Genomic DNA, 19,239 nt, shown 5'->3' on the forward strand with positions numbered 1-19,239 from the left:
AGTATAAGTCGACCCGAATATAAGCCGAGGCACCTAATTCTACCACAAAAACCTGGGAAAACTTATTGACTCGAGTATAAGCCTAGGGTGGGAAATGCAGCTCTAGCCGTACACAGCCCTCAGTGCCAGATATGCCCTCATAGTGCCAGATATGCCCCCACAGTGCTGCCAGATATGCCCCCACAGTGCTGCCAGTTATGCCCCCACAGTGCTGCCAGATATGCCCCCACAGTGCTGCCAGATATGCCCCCACAGTGCTGCCAGATATGCCCCCACAGTGCTGCCAGATATGCCCCCACAGTGCTGCCAGATATGCCCCCACAGTGCTGCCAGATATGCCCCCACAGTGCTGCCAGATATGCCCCCACAGTGCTGCCAGATATGCCCCCACAGTGCTGCCAGATATGCCCCCACAGTGCTGCCAGATATGCCCCCACAGTGCTGCCAGTTATGCCCCCACAGTGCTGCCAGTTATGCCCCCACAGTGCTGCCAGATATGCCCCCACAGTGCTGCCAGATATGCCCCCACAGTGCTGCCAGATATGCCCCCACAGTGCTGCCAGATATGCCCCCACAGTGCTGCCAGTTATGCCCCCACAGTGCTGCCAGATATGCCCCCACAGTGCTGCCAGATATGCCCCCACAGTGCTGCCAGATATGCCCCCACAGTGCTGCCAGATATGCCCCCACAGTGCTGCCAGATATGCCCCCACAGTGCTGCCAGATATGCCCCCACAGTGCTGCCAGTTATGCCCCCACAGTGCTGCCAGATATGCCCCCACAGTGCTGCCAGATATGCCCCCACAGTGCTGCCAGTTATGCCCCCACAGTGCTGCCAGATATGCCCCCACAGTGCTGCCAGATATGCCCCCACAGTGCTGCCAGATACGTTCCCTCCCCAAGTGCCAGGTATGCCCCACAGTGCTGTTACTTACCCCTCCGTCGATCCCGCGCTGTCTTCTGGAGGGACACGAAGCACACAGCGTGCGCGGCTCTCCTGTGTCCCTCCTGCATCTTCGGCGGCCGCGGCGGGTCTATTATAGGAAGTGCCGGTTCGTGATCAGAGGTCACGAACGGGTATTTCCTGTAATAGAACCGCCGCTGCTGCCGCCGGAGATGCAGGAGGGACACAGGAGCGCCGCGCGCTGTGCGCTCCATGTCCCTCCTTCACACTGCTCTGCCTCTGCCTGCACTGACTCGAGTATAAGCCGAGGTGGCTTTTTCAGCACAAAAAAAAGTGCTGAAAAAGTCGGCTTATACTCGAGTATATACGGTAATTGCTATTGTGACATCTTCACCACTATGACATCATCAGTGACATCATCACCATTTTGACATAATCAGAGACATCATCATCATTGTGACATCATCAGTTACATCATCAGTGACATAATCTCCATTGATACATCATCAGTGACATCATCCCAATTGTGACATCATCAGTTACGTCATTACTATTGTGACATTATCAGTGACATCATCACCATTGTGACTTAATCAGTGACAGCATCAGTGACATCATCATCACCATTGTGATATCATAAGTGACAAGGTCACCATCATAAGTAAAATACCTATGCTTGTGGTGTTTGATCCACCGGCCTGGTGGAGGGGTGGGGGTGGGGGCGTTGCCTTGGACTGCCACTGAGAGACTGCAGTAGAAGGATTTGTTTTCCTATCTACTGCAGTACAGCAATGCTCCAGGCCCACTGTCCAACTATTTGGACAGTGAGCCTGGAGCTGCAGCTCCCCAGCACCATTGTTAACCTGGCCCTGCCCATTATAGATTTGCCACTGTCTGAGCTGTAACAAAGCATCTCACATGTACATGGGAGATCTTAATTAAAAAGTAGTATGATGGTACTAGTGCCACCGCAATACTTGTCCTAATATTGTCATCTCTGGATGGTAGCATCAGATGTATATAATTCAGAATATGCATTCTGTATTTTTTTTTTATGAATAAAAGTTTTATATAGTATATATTTTTTAAATAAATGCAATGTGTGTCTGCACAGTTGCTGATATTGGGAGGGAGTCATTTGACTGCAGCGAGGAGGTTTTGGGCTCAAGCGTGCACCTGGGGTACAGATGGGATGAAAGTACAACAGATATACAGTAAAAGGGATAGATACAAGGGATTAGGTAAAAAAAAAATCCTCAGAAACATTAATACAACGGGGGAGGGAGTGTGCACATAATACATACACATACCTCCCAACTGTCCCAATTTTCGCTGGACAGTCCTGTTAGTTTGGGACTGTCCCGCTTTCTCACCCATGGGCCACAGTGTCCCGCAGTGGTGGTTGTGGGGGGGGATAGCAGTTGGGAGGTTCCTGTCACTCGCTGCCCTGCTAAGCAGAGCAGCAGCGAATAGACGCTGTGCACATGTGTGTAGCATCTTTTCACTGGAGACGGAGGGACTGGGGGCACTCCAGCAGCTCAGAGGGCGCTGGGCATGCCCCCTCAGTGATGGAAATGGGGGGGGCGTGGCTTACATTTGTGAAATCTCCGTGAAGGCATGCCCAATTTCCACAGGTCACATCCCTTTTCGGTGGGCGCTAGCGCGGCTGTGCCGCACGAGGAGTCCAGCATTCCAGCCTTCCGATGTTGGGAGGTATGCATACATACATACATACATACATACACACATACAAATTTGGGGAATAGAATTGAAAGAGTTGATGTCAGCTCAGAATGGAGACACCTGCTGCTCTGTTACATTATTGCTGTCAGTGTGGCGGAGAGTCAGATTATGCTGCAGGTGCTTAACAAATAAACAAGCTTCTTGCACTTTTGGTTTTGCTGAATGCAAAAGGGTCCAATGAATAGTTTAGTACAGGAAAAGGTAGTTGCCTCTCACCAGGGGAGTGCTAGGGATGGGGTCTGTGTGCTTCACACTAAGTGGCACATACTGTACAAGTACAATAAAAAATCCTATAGTGGCTTATCTGAGACAGATGATAAACACTGTTTGTATGGTCCCTGAGTGTCCAGCGGATCAATACCGGTATTTATCATCTGTCTCAGATAAGCCTCTTCTGTGTTTTTAAGTTGTATGTGTATTTGCACCTACATAATAATCTATATACTGTACATATGTTACACTATAATTCCTCCTGTTTTTATTTTTGGAGTGGAACATACATAAGGAGAGCAGATATCGTTCTCATATTGGGAATGGAGGAATTTGAACATCTGATAATCATCCTAAGCAGGGCTGTCTTAACAGCAGTGTAGGCCCCTGGGCAAAGCAATGCACTGGGGCCCCTACCCATCCTCCAGTGGTAGGTGTGGGTGGTGTTATCAGCGGCAGCTTTGATGACTCGCGGGCGGTAGGGGGGTGTTCTATAATCTTCCACTCACCATATAGGATCTGGAGCAGTAATTTCTGCTAATTTATTCTTTTCTGCAAATTTGGTGGCAGATGGGGTGGTAGGGAGAACACTAAACTGTAGAAGGGGCATTGGTCTGAATGAAGGGGCCCCGGTACATGACATCCAGGGTAGTAGGGGGTGTTTAATACATAAGGGAGGGGTGGATAGTGGAGTGGGCTTAATATTCATCATTTTCTGGTGGGAAGATAGTTTGCTTGACTGCAGATATCTCCAGTTCCTGGAAATAGATTTCTTAGCTTTTAAAAACTAGAGAATCCCACCTTTCAGAAGATACTGGGGACTTGGGGATCAGAGTTCCGGAACCAGAGCAATCCACAACGAAAATATAAAACTGCATATTAGGTGTTTGGAGCTGGAGCAGGGACCAGCTGCTGGAAGACTGATATCTCTGGTTCTGGGCATAGTAGAGAGAAGCTGCTAGTGTCCAGTGAAAGGAGAGAGTCACAGCTTTTGGAGTATACCCCCAGAAAACCTCTAAATCAGATAGAACCAGAGATATCTGGCTGGGAAGAGCAATTAACAGGCCTGGTTGGGGACCACTGTTTAGAAGTTGGATATCTCAGGTTTCCCAGGGCCTATTTAAAAAAAATCTGGTATCCTTGGAAAGAAGAGACCCTCAGCTATCAGCATCAGCATAGGACCCTTAGACATCTGGGGCCCTTGGGCAAGTGCCCATTGAGCCCATACGAAAAGACAGCCCTGATCCTAAGACTCGTTGAGATAAGGAGCCGGAGGTAATGAAGTCAGAGGTGGCCAGAGGTGCAGGTTCCAGGCCTAACTCGGGCATTATTTTAAAGGGGCAATCATTTACAAGGCATGGTTTTGCCTTGTATATAATTGCCTCTTTAAAAAAAAAATTGCGTTCGGCTAGGAACCCGCACCTCCGGCCAACTCGGACTTCATTACATCTGGCCAAAGGAGTTTATTTATTTTGGTACAGTACCACCTGATACTTTTGGCCTGATTTGTATTTGCACGCAGAAATCAACCTCTATTGGCGGTTTCCCAACTGTGAGTTTATGCAAATACTTATACAAACTCCATCCCTAGAGCACATTCATGTGGCCGAATGTACATGGGCAGTTGCAAATAATTTGCCTTGTGTGCAGATTGCGTGCAGCTCTGAATCAAGCTTTTGATGTGTTGTTTTTTAATGTGAAATTGGTGTTTACTTATAAATGTATTGTAGTAGGAGCATTCTTTTGCTTATGTATAAATGTGTGCGTGTGTGTGTGTACAAATACACACACACTATATATATATATATATATATATATATATATATATACACACACACACACACACACACACACACACACACACACACACACACTCATGTATTATATCCATGACTAAGTAGCAATATATAGTGCCTCATGACATCAATGTATACAGCCCATTCCTACCACATGGCACTATATACAGATAAGAAACAAGAGAGATATGTGAGAGATAAAACAGACTATGAGAAGGGAACACAAAATAGAAAAAAAAAGTTGCAAGGGAAGAATAACCCCACCAACATGAGAGAAGTAAGTAGAGAGAATTATAGACAGAGAAGAAATTGGCAATATACACGACCGGATAACAATGAAAGGGAAGGAGATTATAGATATCACAAAAAGGATAATATAAGAAATTATAACAATGAAAGGACTTAGTGGTCTATTTATCACCATCCGCATATGGTGATACGAATGACAGGTGATAAACTCGACCCAACTCGCACTGCGACAATTTAGTACATCGCATGGATGTATCAATTATTACATGCAGGGACAGAGCTTGCGTTCAACCTCTGTCCCTGCGATGCCTCTTCGCAGCATCATCAGGGAATTTTTTGTAAAAAAATATGCAAATGTCCTGCTGTGCATGCGCCGCTGCCCATCGCTACTGCCACCGCCACATCCCCCCCCCCCCCCCCGTCGTGACTACCTTTGCGCTCCAAAGAGCCCCCCACCACGGATTTTATACTTATTAGTCCAGGAGCCAGTGTCCGCTGCTGCAGAAGGCTGCCGTCCGCCGGGTCCTTTTTCAGCGCTGTGACCCCCGATGCTGTAAAGTGCGCTGCCGCTTTGCAGTGTCACTTTACTTCATTGGGGGTCACAGCGCAGCACATGGGGGACTCAGCAGATACCGGCTCCTGAGACAGGTGAGTATGTTTTGTTTTGTTTTTTACTTTTTTTTCAACTTTTTTTAACACTGTAATCAGCTTGTGTGTCTGTCCATCGTTACCAGATTTCGGAGATCTCCATCATATTAGAAAGACGCCCATTTCACAAATGAAGGGAGGGAACCGATAAATGACAACATGAGAAGAATGGTTAGAGAAAAGAATAAAAGAAGGTTTATTCCGGATAATAATTATACACATAAAAGTCCGGACCATCATGTGACTGGTCATTAGGGATCTCCGTCACACTGGAGAGACGTCCATCTCCCAGGTGACTGTAGGGAACCAATGAATGACAACATGCAAAGAAGGGTTACAGAAAAAGATTTGGATCTGAGAGGTAGGAAGAACAAAAGCTCATACAAAGAAAGAACTTCAAAATAAAGAGAGCCTTTTTTAGTATGGGACCAGTGGCAAACCAACCACACTTAGGTCCAGTTAAATATAAAAAAGGGTGCTGTGTAGGCATCAAGTCAAATCTTTCTAAGAAAAAAAATGAAAATAATACAAAAACAAAACAGTTTAACACCATCTACAACAGATGAAAGAAATACAGACTCAGATATACAGTACATCTGGGAAAAACAAAGATCTTCAATTTAAGCAATTACTGAGGAGGAAAATAGCCTCGTAGAGAAGGGCCTCAAATTCACCCCATCTAATAAAACTCACAAATTTGAAGTCTTTGTTGATAGAGAGAGATTTGATAGGAAATTTGCTCTAAACAGGATTTTTGAAGAAAAGAGGAATACTGATATACAGGTTGAGTATCCCTTATCCAAAATGCTTGGGACCAGAGGTATTTTGGATATGGGATTTTTCCGTATTTTGGAATAACTGCATACCATAATGAGATATCATGATGATGAGACCTAAATCTAAGCACAGAATGCATTTATGTTACATATACACCTTATACACACAGCCTGAAGGTCATTGTAGCCAATATTTTTTATAACTTTGTGCATTAAACAAAGTGTGTGTACATTCACACAATTCATTTGTTTCATATACACCTTGGCCCTCATTCCGAGTTGTTCGCTCGGTATTTTTCATCGCATCGCAGTGAAAATCCGCTTAGTACGCATGCGCAATGTTCGCACTGCGACTGCGCCAAGTAACTTTACTATGAAGAAAGTATTTTTACTCACGGCTTTTTCTTCGCTCCGGCGAACGTAATGTGATTGACAGGAAATGGGTGTTACTGGGCGGAAACACGGCGTTTCAGGGGCGTGTGGCTGAAAACGCTACCGTTTCCGGAAAAAACGCAGGAGTGGCCGGAGAAACGGTGGGAGTGCCTGGGCGAACGCTGGGTGTGTTTGTGACGTCAACCAGGAACGACAAGCACTGAAATGATCGCACAGGCAGAGTAAGTCTGGAGCTACTCTGAAACTGCTAAGTAGTTAGTAATCGCATTATTGCGAATACATCGGTCGCAATTTTAAGAAGCTAAGATTCACTCCCAGTAGGCGGCGGCTTAGCGTGTGTAACTCTGCTAAATTCGCCTTGCGACCGATCAACTCGGAATGAGGGCCCTTATACACACAGCCTGAAGGTCATTTAATGCAATATTTTTAATAACTTTGTGTATTAAACAAAGTTTGTATACATTGAGCCATCAAAAAACAAAGGTTTCACTGTCTCACTCTCACACAAAAAAAAGTCTGTATTTCGGAATATTCCGTATTTCGGAATATTTGGATATGGGATACTCAACCTGTACCAGAGATTCTGGATATGGGAACTAAGATATTTAGAAAGAAATCTAAGTTCTTCCCTCGACATAAAAAGGGATGCTTCATCGAATCCTTTGAACATTTAGTAAAGGAATATTTAGCATATACAAAATGTGGACCTTCCAAGATCACACACCTAACATTAGGAGAGAGGAAAGCTATGAATTACTTAGTTAAGAATTAGCAAATTATGATTAAACCTGCCAATAAGGCAGGGGAATTGTGATTTTAAATTGTGAGCATTATCAACAAGAAATAGTTTGGCAATTAGCTGCTAAAGATATTTATAAAAAATTGAGTAGTGACTCCTCCAACAGTATCCAGAAAAAGCTAGATGTACTTTTATGACTGTAAACCACAATGGGAGTACTATCAGAGGACGAAGCAGGATATATAAGACAGGATAAACTCTCAATCCCAGTACTATATATCCTGCCTAAAGTACATAAAAATAAGTAAAAGCCCCCGGGCCGCCTACTAGTGGCACAGGGTGGATTCAATTACGTCGAACCTATCATGTTTTTTAGATCACAAAATCCAACCTTTGGTGTATACTATGTAAAGGGCACCATTTCTGTTATTAGAAAAAATAAGAGATATTGCATGGCAACAAAATTATATAATGGTAACAGCAGATGTCACCTCTCATTATACCAGGGGTGGGGAACCTCAGGCCCGCGGGCTGTATAAGGCCCGCAAAGCCACTTGATCCGGCCAGGCTCACCTAACCGAGGGAGATGCTAGGCACCCGCTGAGATTTTGTTACCAGTGGGTACCCGGCTCATTCCCCTTAGCAGCAGCCGGAGGCAGGAGCTCACTCTTTAGCTCCAACTTCCGGCTCAGGCAGTGTACATGTGCAGCTGTGCGGCGCTATGGGAGAGATTTCATGATGTCTCTCCCATAGGTCCGAGGAGCGGACGGCCAGGCGGAGGGCGGCGGTGTGGAAGCAGGAGTGGGGCTGGTGAGTATTGTGTTTTTTTATTTTTATTTTAATATGTGTGTGTAAGCGGCACTACTAGGGGGCATAACACAGGGGGGAAATATCTAATGGGGCATAACAACTGACTGGGGGCATATGTACTGGGGGCATATCTACTGAGGGTATAACAACTGACTGGGGGTATATCTACTGGGGCATAACAACTGACTGGGGGCATAACTACTGACTTGGGGCATTACCACTGGGGGTATAACTACTGACTTGGGGCATAACTACTGGGGGCAGGCTAATTTTTAAGTTGATAATTTTTGTATGTCCCCCGAAGCATTTTATAAATATTCAAATGGCCCTTGGTAGAAAAAAGGTTTTCCACCCCTGCATTATACAATCATTCAGCATCATCTGGGTTTAGAAGCGGTGAAATATCACATTGATAAGAATGAAATAAAGGAAAAAGAAAAGGAATTTATTTTGGAAGGTATAACATTCTTCCTTAATAATAGCATCTTTTGGTATGAGGGTGAATTTTGTATGCAGACCTCTGGTTAAGCGATGGGCAATAGGCTGGCACCCAGCTATGCAAATCTATTTACATCACACTGGGAGGACATGATGGTATGGTCAAAATATACCTTACAACATAAACAAGTAGAGGCAATTAATAAAAAACATTGGGGAGTCACGGTGGCTTCTCAGGTGGTGGACCTTGAAGGTTGATATGTTTTGCTTGTGATTGAATTATTTGGAACTAAATATGCCCTCTGTAACATTTATGCCCCCACTTCTTATGAAAAATCCTTTTTCCTTGCTGTAATTAATTTACTATACTCTTACCAAGACTTGTGTATCATACTTGGTGGCAATTTCAACATAGTTGCTTCTAGGTCAATGGACCGCCAGACTCAAGCCTTTACTATGTTCAAACAAAAGAAAGTAGGTATTCGTTATCTTAGCACACATATGCATTTAACTGACATATGGTGTTTATTTTTTCTTATCCGATGCCAGTATCTGTAGAGCACGATCCTTTGCCATTGAAACATTAAGTCTCACAGACCATGCGTTAATTTGGTTCACAATCAAAGCTTTAATTTCCTCAGGTAATGTCTGCTCATGGCATTTTCTGGGATATTTAACATCCTTTGCCAAATTCAATGATTTTGAAGAAGGGACCTGTTTTTATTTTGGCAGGCAGTTCAGATATCTTGGATGTCTTATACCACTTTTACTCGCCTTATACACCCAGGATTCCATTCGTATTGAAAATAAACATGCTTTCTGGGACCGTATCTCCCTTCCTCAGCTCTCTGATACGCACAGCTCTGCGCTTATTAATCCTGTTACTGAACAAGAAGTAATCTCTGCACTTAAAGGTTTTTAACCCGGTAAATCCCCAGGCCTTGGTGGTCTCACTGATGAATTCTGCAACCCACTATTGCTACTCCCCTTACGGCTTTTCAATAAAATTCTGGACGGTCACACCACCCTCCCCTCCCTATTTTAATGATGCTGTGCTAAAGGTCCTCCCCAAACCAGGAAGAGACCCCACACTGCCAGGTTCATACCGTCTAATCTCACTCCTTAATGTAAATTATAAAATCTTCACTAAAATCTTTGCAGAACGATTTAAACCTATTGTACCAACATTAGTACATTGTGACCAAACTGGTTTTGTCTGGGGCATAAATTTGGTTTCTAATCTGCGGAAGGTTCTTTCTGTTTTACAAAACTATGAGGATATCCTTGAGGACACCGTTAATGTTCTTTTGTCACCAGATGCTGAGAAGGCATTTGACCTGGTAGTGTGGGACCACCTCTTTGAAACTTTATCCCACTTTGGCTTTCCCTCCACAGTTATCACTCTCCTCCAAGTACTATATGCCTCTTCCTCTTCTAGGATAATAGCTAATAATTTTGTCTCTGAAGCATTTAGATTTCACTTAGCAGGGTTGCCCCCTTTCCCCTTTGTTATTTGCCTTAGCTTTGGAACATTTAGCAATTTTTTTTACGTTCTAATCCTAAATTTACTGGAATCTCTGTTGGTAATCACTTATTGAAACTGTCGCTTTTTGCTGATGATATGCTGCTGTTTGTATTCAACCCCTCACTCTCCATCCCAGCCAGGGGTTAAAGGGGGGGGGGGGGGGGGGGATGAGGTGGAACTGAGTTCCACCACCTGTAATAGTAGGGGGAACTAGTTCTACTGCCTCCATTGTCCTGCATAGTAATTCCCACAGAAAAGCCCACCTCATCACCTTAGTCAATAGATGATGCAGGTGGCACTAGTGTTGCTGATAAACTGCAGCCACCTCCCCTTTCCTCAGGTCCTGGTGGCTCCATGGTCCTCCTTCATCTACTGCCCACCCCTAATGGTACTCACACAGGCTGTGTCTGTTGCACAGCATTCATCCCCTCCTCAGGTACCAGTGGCTTCCTTTTCTGGCACGGTGTATGTGATGTCATGCTGTCACCGCTGCTGAAGTGAAGAAGAGCCATGAAGAGGAGCAGGTTATGTGCATTTTGAAGACAAGATGAGAGGGGTCTGGAGGAACAAGAGAGGTGGGGATGCTGCTGGACGGATATAGGGCATGTAGCTGCTGGAGGTACACAGGCAGTGAGCTGCTGGAGTGACAGAGGCAGAGATGTGTATAAGGGAAACTACTATTGTGGGCATTATGTGTATGGGGCACTTCTACTGTGGGTATTCTGTATGTAAGCAACACTACTGCTGTGGGCATTTTGTGTATAAGCAGCACTTCTGTGGTCATTATGTGTAAGGGGCACTACAACTGTGGGCATTATGTGTAAGGGGCACTACTTTGTAACATAGCATGTACAAAGGGTACCATTGTGTAGCACAACGTGAATAAAGGGCACTACTGAGTGACGTAACCTGAATAAAGGGCATTACTATGTGGTGTAATAAAAATCAGGGCCACTACATATAGTGTTATGTGAATAAGACTGTACTACTGTCTGGTGTAATTTGAATTGGGGGTACTATTGTGTGACCATGGTGCTTCTTTGTGAGATCAATGTCTCTTTATAAAGTATGGTAAATAGTGCACTAATTTATAGTTTGCAGGGGGTTTCTGAAAATACTAGTGCTGGCCTTGGCTCCGCTTAATGTGATTGAGGGGGTGAGGGTTAGGTGGCATGGTAAATGAGTTCCACCACCTCTCCAGGACCGCTTTAAGCCCTGATCCCAGCTATCCTGGATGAAATTGACAGTTTTAGTTATTTTGCAGGATATAAAATTAATTTCCAAAAATCAGAAGTCCTTCCACTCACCCGCAATGACCTGTCCTATAATCAATTCCACCTTTCATGTTACCCTGACTAAACTGAAAACAGGATCCCTGTGCCCAGGGAGACAGACATTTCGAGAAAAGGATTTACTTTTAAGTTAACGGTGAGATTCATACCAGCTCACACTTCAACCTTGCCGCACAACATGGCATTAAACAGAACACATGCCAACGGGCATGAACCATTGCAGCAACATGCTGAAAATAATTTGAACTCAACACTTGTGTACTATAACAAAATAACAACTGCAGGCAAATTTACACACTGGGTTGGGTGCCCAGCATGCTCTATGGACTAGGAGAAAAGGATTTACCGGTAGGTATTAAAATCCTGTTTTCTCATACGTCCTAGAGGATGCTGGGGTCCACTTCAGTACCATGGGGTTATACCAAAGCTCCAGTATGGGCGGGAGAGTGCGGAAGACCCTGCAGCACCGATTGACCAAACTTTAAGTCCTCATCGGCCAAGGTGTCAAACTTGTAAAACTTAGCAAACGTGTTTGTCCCTGACCAAGTAGCTGCTCGGCAAAGTTGTAATGTCGAGACCCCCCGGGCAGCCGCCCAGGATAAGCCCACCTTTCTAGTAGAATGGACATGCACCAAATTCGGTATCGGCAATCCTGACGTGGAATGAGCGTGCTGAATCGTATCTCTGATCCAGCACGCAATGATCTGCTTAGAAGCGGGACACCCAATCTTGTTGGGAGCATACAGGACAAACAGAGCCTCTGTTTTCTGTATCCGAGCTGTTCTTGCGACATAAATTCTCAAAGCTCTGACCACATCCAGAGACTTTGAAGTAGCGAAGGTGTCAGTGGCCACTGGCACCACAATAGGTTGGTTTATATGAAAAGAAGAAACCACCTTTGGAATAAATTGCTGACGAGTTCTTAACTCAGCCCTATCTTCATGAAAGATCAAGTAAGGGCTCTTGTGAGACAAGGCCCCTAACTCCGACACCCGCATTGCGAATGCCAAGGCCAACAGCATGACCACTTTCCAAGTGAGAAACTTTAACTCTATCTGCTGGAGAGGTTCAAACCAATCTGATTGAAGGAACTGCAACACCACGTTAAGATCCCATGGTGCCACAGGAGGCACAAATGTAGGTTGGATGTGCAGAACCCCTTTCACAAACATCTGAACTTCTGGAAGGGAGGCCAATTGTTTCTGAAAGAAAACTGACAAGGCCGAAATCTGGATCTTGATTGAACCCAATCGTAGGCCCGCATCCACACCCGCCTGAAGAAAATGGAGAAAACGTCCTAACTGAAACTCTTCCGTTGGAGCTTTCTTGGTTTCACACCAAGACACATATTTTCTCCAAATACGGTGGTAATGTTTAGACATTACTCCTTTCCTGGCCTGAATAAGAGTGGGAATGACTTCTTTGGGAATACCCTTTCGGGCTAGGATCCGGCGCTCAACAGCCATGCCGTCAAACGTAGCCACGGTAAGTCTTGATACACGCACGGCCCATGCTGCAGCAGGTCCTCGCAAAGAGGAAGAGGCCGAGGATCTTCTATGAGCAACTTCTGAAGATCTGGATACCAAGACCTCCTTGGCCAGTCTGGGACAATGAGGATCGCTCGAACCCCAGTTCTTCTTATGATCTTGAGAACCTTCGGTATGAGTGGAAGTGGAGGGAAGACATATACCGACCGAAACACCCACTGGGTCACTAGTGCATCCACTGCTATTGCTTGAGGGTCTCTCGACCTGGAACAATATCTCAAAAGCTTCTTGTTGAGACGAGATGCCATCATGTCTACTTGAGGAACTCCCCAAAGACCTGTCACCTCTGCGAAGACTTCTTGGTGGAGGCCCCATTCTCCTGGATGGAGATTGTGTCTGCTGAGGAAGTCTGCTTCCCAGTTGTCCACTCCCGGAATGAAAATTGCTGACAGAGCTCTTGCATGTCTTTCTGCCCAGAGGTGGATCTTTGTCACCTCTGCCATCGCCGCTCTGCTTTTCGTTCCACCCTGACGGTTTATGTATGCGACTGCTGTTACATTGTCCAACTGGATCTGTACTGGTTGATCTTGAAGAAGATGCACCGCTTGTAGAAGGCCGTTGTAAATGGCCCTCAACTCCAGAATGTTTATGTGAAGACAAGTTTCTTGACTTGACCATCTTCCTTTGAAGCTTTCTCCCTGTGTGACTGCTCCCCAGCCTCGGAGACTTGCATCCGTGGTTACTAGGACCCAGTCCTGAATCCCGAACCTGCATCCCTCTAGGAGGTGAGAACTGTGTAGCCACCACAGGAGTGAAATTCTGGCTTTGGATGACAGGATTATCCTCTGATGCATGTGTAGATGGGATCCGGACCACTTGTCCAACAGGTCCCACTGGAATACTCTGGCATGGAATCGGCCGAACTGTATGGCCTCATAGGCCGCTACCATCTTTCCGAACAACCGAATGCATTGATGAATCGACACTCTTGTTGGTTTCAGAATTTGTTTGACCATTCTCTGGATTTCCAGAGCCTTCTCTACTGGAAGAAATACCCTCTGTAGTTCTGTGTCCAGTATCATCCCCAGAAAAGACAATCTTGTCGTTGGTTCCAACTGTGATTTTGGAAAATTTATGATCCAACCGTGCTGTTGAAGTACTGTCAGGGAGAGTGCAATTTTCTGCACCAACCTTTCCCTGGACCTTGCCTTTATCAGGAGATCGTCCAGGTAAGGAATTATATTGAATCTTTGCTGTCGAAGGAGGACCATCATCTCCGCCATCACCTTGGTGAACACCCTCGGTGCCGTGGAGAGTCCGAGCGGCCACATCTGAAATTGGTAATGACAATCCTGTACTGCGAATCTCAGATAAGCTTGATGCAGAGGATAAATGGTAACATGTAAGTAGGCATCTTTTATGTCCACTGACACCATGAATTCCCACTCCTCCAGACTGAAAATCACTGCCCTCAGAGATTCCATCTTGAACTTGAACCTTTGCAGGTAGAGATTCAGATTTTTCAGGTTTAGAATCGGTCTGACCGAGCCGTCCGACTTCGGAACCTAAAATAGGCTTGAATAAAACCCTCCTCCTTGTTGTAACAAGGGAACCAGGACAATGACTTGATCCTGACACAATTTTTGTATTGCTGCTGCTACCACTTCCCTGTCCAGGATAGAAGCTGGTAAGGCCAATTTGAAAAATCGGCATGGGGGAATGTCTTGAAACTCCAGTTTGTACCCTTGGCACACTATTTGTACAACCCACGGGTCCAGGCCCGATTGAACCCAGAAGTGACTGAAGAGTTTCAGACGTGCCCCCACCTGAGCGGACTCCCGCAAGGGTGCCCCAGCGTTATGCTGAAGATTTTGCAGGAACAGAGGTTGATTTCTGCTCCTGTGATCTTGGAGACACTGTGAACTTTTTTCCTTTTCCCCTTCCTCTACCCGCAAAGAAAGGGGAACCTTTACCCTTTTTGTATTTATTGGGCAGAAAGGACTGCATCTGAGAGTGATGTGTCTTTTTCGCCGATGCAAGAGCATAAGGCAAGAATGTCGACTTACCTGCGGTAGCCGCAGAAACTAAAGCATCCAGCCCATCTCCAAACAAGGCCTCACCTTTGTACGGGAGAGCCTCCATATTCCTTTTGGAATCTGCGTCAGCATTCCATTGGTGAATACACAACGCCCTCCGTGCTGAGATTGCCATGGTAGCGGCTCTTGATCCCAAGAGATCAATATCTTTCATGGCTTCTAGCATGTACGCAGCAGCGTCTTTAATATGACCTAACGTTAGGAGTATCTCGTCTCTATCTATTGTGTCTATGTCTTATGACAAGTTTTCTGACCACTTTTCAATAGCACTACTCACCCATGCACAGGCAATGGTAGGCCTGAGTAGTGTTCCATTGGCCACATAAATAGATTTCAACGTAGTCTCTAACTTGCGGTCTTCCGGCTCCTTTAGTAAAGCCGTCCCAGGCACAGGGAGAATCACCTTTTTTGTTAACCGCGACAGGGCACTGTCTAAAATGGGGGGGTGACTCCCACCTTTTCCTGTCCTCTGCAAGGAAAGGGTAAGCTACCTGAATTCTTTTGGGAACCTGAAATTTCTTTTCAGGATTTGTCCAGACTCCCTCAAAGAGACTGTTCAGCTCATGAGATGGAGGAAAAGTTACATTAATTTTCTTTTTTTTACAAAAGTAAGCCTTCTCCTGTGGTAAAGGAGGGGCCTCCGTAACTTCTAACACCTCCTTTATAGCAACAATCATGTACTGAATGCTTTTCGTTAACTTTGGATCTATTCCCCTGGAATCACTAGTGTCGACACAGGAATCAGAGTCCGTGTCGGTATCAGTTTGTACTATTTGTGCAAATGACCTTTTATGTGACCCAGAGTGGTCCCCTGTGGATGAAAAGGCAGAACTATTAAAAATCACATCTTCGACAGATTTTCTCCAGTTTTCTGCATGAGACTCAGACTTATCCAATCTCTTACTGATATGATTCACACTATCACGTAATTCTTTCACCCATTCAGGCTCATGGTGTGCCGGCAGCGCCACCACATTACAACTCTGTGGGCGGGATGTACTAAGCGGAAAATGCGGTAAACCCCCTGTTTACCGCATTTTCCTGATGTACTAACTAGAGATGAGCGGATTCGGTTTTACTCGGTTTTACTCGGTTCTCAAAACGGCATCTGATTGGCTATCCAAAACACGTGACATTCGTGAGCCAATAAAATGCCGTTTTGAGAACCGAGTAAATCCGAGTAAAACCGAATCCGCTCATCTCTAGTACTAACCCACATCCGACAGGTCAGCACCGCGGCGGGGTTCGCCAGCTTTAGCTGGCGATAGTCCATAGAAGCAAAAAAAGAAGAAGAACAGCGCTGGCACTTTTACACTAAAAAGTATTTAATTAATGTAATATCACATATTAAGATGCATCCTTCATATCTATATCATATAAAAACAATTATAGTATATGTTAATTGAGCTAATTCACCCACAGGATATTTCGCTCTATATACCGGACCAGAGAAAAACCGTTCCTCATTAGTTTTATATGATTGTATACAACTTGAATATTAAAGCTGGATATTATTTCCTTATATATTTTCAACAATAAATCATGACCGCATGGATGTTATTAATTGATACAAATGTCCAGCTGATAGATATACTTCCTCAGTGATTATAATGAGTACTTGTCCGGTCAATTAACACACCTGGATTATTTGCATGGATTGCAGTTCCCTTGGTAAACGCATACAGCCAATAATTTATGCTTTCCGAGTAAACTTACTCACACTATTAGATTTCCAACCAGTGTGGTTATGATTTTTTATATATAAGACTGATTAGCTGTGCACAAATGTTCAGCTTTGCACATGTCATATAGATCGTGTCATATCATGTAGATACCTCTCCCGGCTGTCGCTTCCATAAACAGCCTTATCCAGAGTCCACTGCCTGGTGGATAGCAGGTATAATCTCAGATGTTGTCCGTAGGTATTGGTGTCTCTGGCCGGCCAGTAATGAATGAAGGTGTCTCGCCAAAAGCTCTTTAGCAGTGCATCCGACGGCACCAGGCAGTGGACTCTGGATAAGGCTGTTTATGGAAGCGACAGCCGGGAGAGGTATCTACATGCAGGGGTGTATCTAGGGGTCCGAGCGCCCCTGGCAAAATAAGGGACTGGCGCCCCCCCAGAGAGAGCACTGCAGACCAGTGGCGGCTGCAGTAGACACGGAATTTGAAATAAGGAGCCACAGAAACTGTCCCCCCAATTGCTGGAAAACATTGTTGGCAAGGACTCACTGTTAGGGTGAAGCCAATGAGAACTGGCCAGTAGCAGCATAAGGAGACAGGAAACTGAGCACACAGGAGTATAACAGGAGAGGCCCTGCCTCCCCTGACTACTCTTACTGCACTTCACTGAATCAGCCCACCCCCCAACCTCCGCTGACAACAGATTTCCATAGGCTAGCTAACCTGCCTGCCCTAGACTAGGTGTCATGGTTGGTGTCCCGCCTGCCCCAGACTATCTGATCGGGGCTTGTTCTCCAGGGCAAAATTTACCTTTGGTGTACCACGCTTCCCCTCCATATTGAAAATGAACATAATGATATGTGCATAAGGCATGGCGCTGGTCTCTCGTATCTACCTCTAGCCTTTGCCTTTTTGCTTTTACCCAAATTGTATACTTTTTGCTGCATTTTGTGTTTTAATTCAATAAGTGTAGCAAGTACTTGGGTTTAGTATCTTCACTGACCCCTCTATACCCCACACTACATCACTGACCCCTCTATACCCCACACTACATCACTGACCCCTCTATACCCCACACTACATCACTGACCCCTCTATACCCCACACTACATCACTGACCCCTCTATACCCTAGGCTGCATCACTGACCCCTCTATACCCTATGCTGCATCACTGACCCCTCTATACCCTACACTACATCCCTGACCCCTCTACACCCTACGCTACATCACTGACCCCTCTACACCCTACGCTACATCACTGACCTCTCTACACCCTACACTACCTCACTGACCGTTCTATACCCTACACTACATCACTGACCCCTCTACACCCTACGCTACATCACTGACTTCTCTACACCCTACACTACCTCACTGACCGTTCTATACCCTACACTACATCACTGACCCCTCTACACCCTACGCTACATCACTGACTTCTCTACACCCTACACTACCTCACTGACCGCTCTATAACCTACACTACATCACTGAGCCCTCTATACCCTACATTAAATCTCCTGTATGCCCGCCGGCTGTCCCCCCGCGGCTCGCCCCCCTCGCCTCCTGTGCGTCCCATCTTAAATTCGACTTCAAAAAGTCAAATTAAGATGGGGATTGAATAGGGGTTGCCGGATCCATTCCGACAAATACATGTCGGAATGGATCCGACTTTAATTGAATATTCCCCTCTATTATAAACACTGCCCTGCCCCCCTCCTGGAAACTCTCACAATTACCTTTATACTCCCAAATCTAGCGCACACACATCCCCCTCCACTGTCAACTCTGTCACACCAATCACCCCTTCCTCCCCTCCAAACCGACAGCTCCCTCATACACATGCCCCTCTTCACATACTGACAATTCTCTCACCACATCCCCCCCTTCCCACCCACACTAACAGCACAAATATACAAATCCCCCTTTCCTCCCCTGCTGACCAACAATTCCCTCACACACATCCATAGCCCACCCACCCATACACATCTCTCTCACCCCCTTACAACCCACACTAACAGCACAAATACACAAATTCTCTCTCCCACAGTCCATACAGATAGCTGCCACAAACTTCTTGGAATATGGGCTCACATTGTGTCTCACAGGAGGATGTCCATCAGCATCCAGCCAAAGTCTCTCCGCCCGCGGCGCGGTGTTATTCTTTGCAGGCACCTCCAGCAATCCTCCTCCCACCGCTGCCGTGCTGAGCATGGGCCTGTGGATCTACGCGTGCAGTGGGCGGGGCTATTTCCTTTCAGTGACAGAGGACTGAGGAGGGAGGTGCAGGAGCTGAAGCTGAGAGTTATGCTGTAGCAGAAATGGCTGCAGCCAGCACTTCATTCGGGACTCGCTGCTCCACTCTTTATCATACAATATACTGTCAGGCAGCAGGGGATCAGATGCAGCATTGGACAGCCTGTGCTGTATAATCACAACATACATGCTGCAA

At 45.7% G+C, this 19,239-nt stretch overlaps 1 protein-coding gene across 1 annotated transcript in view; it reads right to left on the bottom strand.

The window, feature by feature from the left end:
- PDXDC1 (pyridoxal dependent decarboxylase domain containing 1) overlaps positions 1-18,974 on the bottom strand; it is a 409,736-nt gene extending 390,762 nt beyond the window's left edge. The window contains exon 1 of the mRNA XM_063934357.1: positions 18,882-18,974. The gene's annotated coding sequence lies outside the window, so the exon portion shown is untranslated. The remainder of the gene's footprint in view (positions 1-18,881) is intronic.
- Between the last annotated feature and the right edge of the window lie 265 nt (positions 18,975-19,239).

The sequence above is a fragment of the Pseudophryne corroboree genome, chromosome 7 (genome assembly GCF_028390025.1).
Source record: "Pseudophryne corroboree isolate aPseCor3 chromosome 7, aPseCor3.hap2, whole genome shotgun sequence".
Lineage (NCBI taxonomy): Eukaryota > Metazoa > Chordata > Amphibia > Anura > Myobatrachidae > Pseudophryne > Pseudophryne corroboree.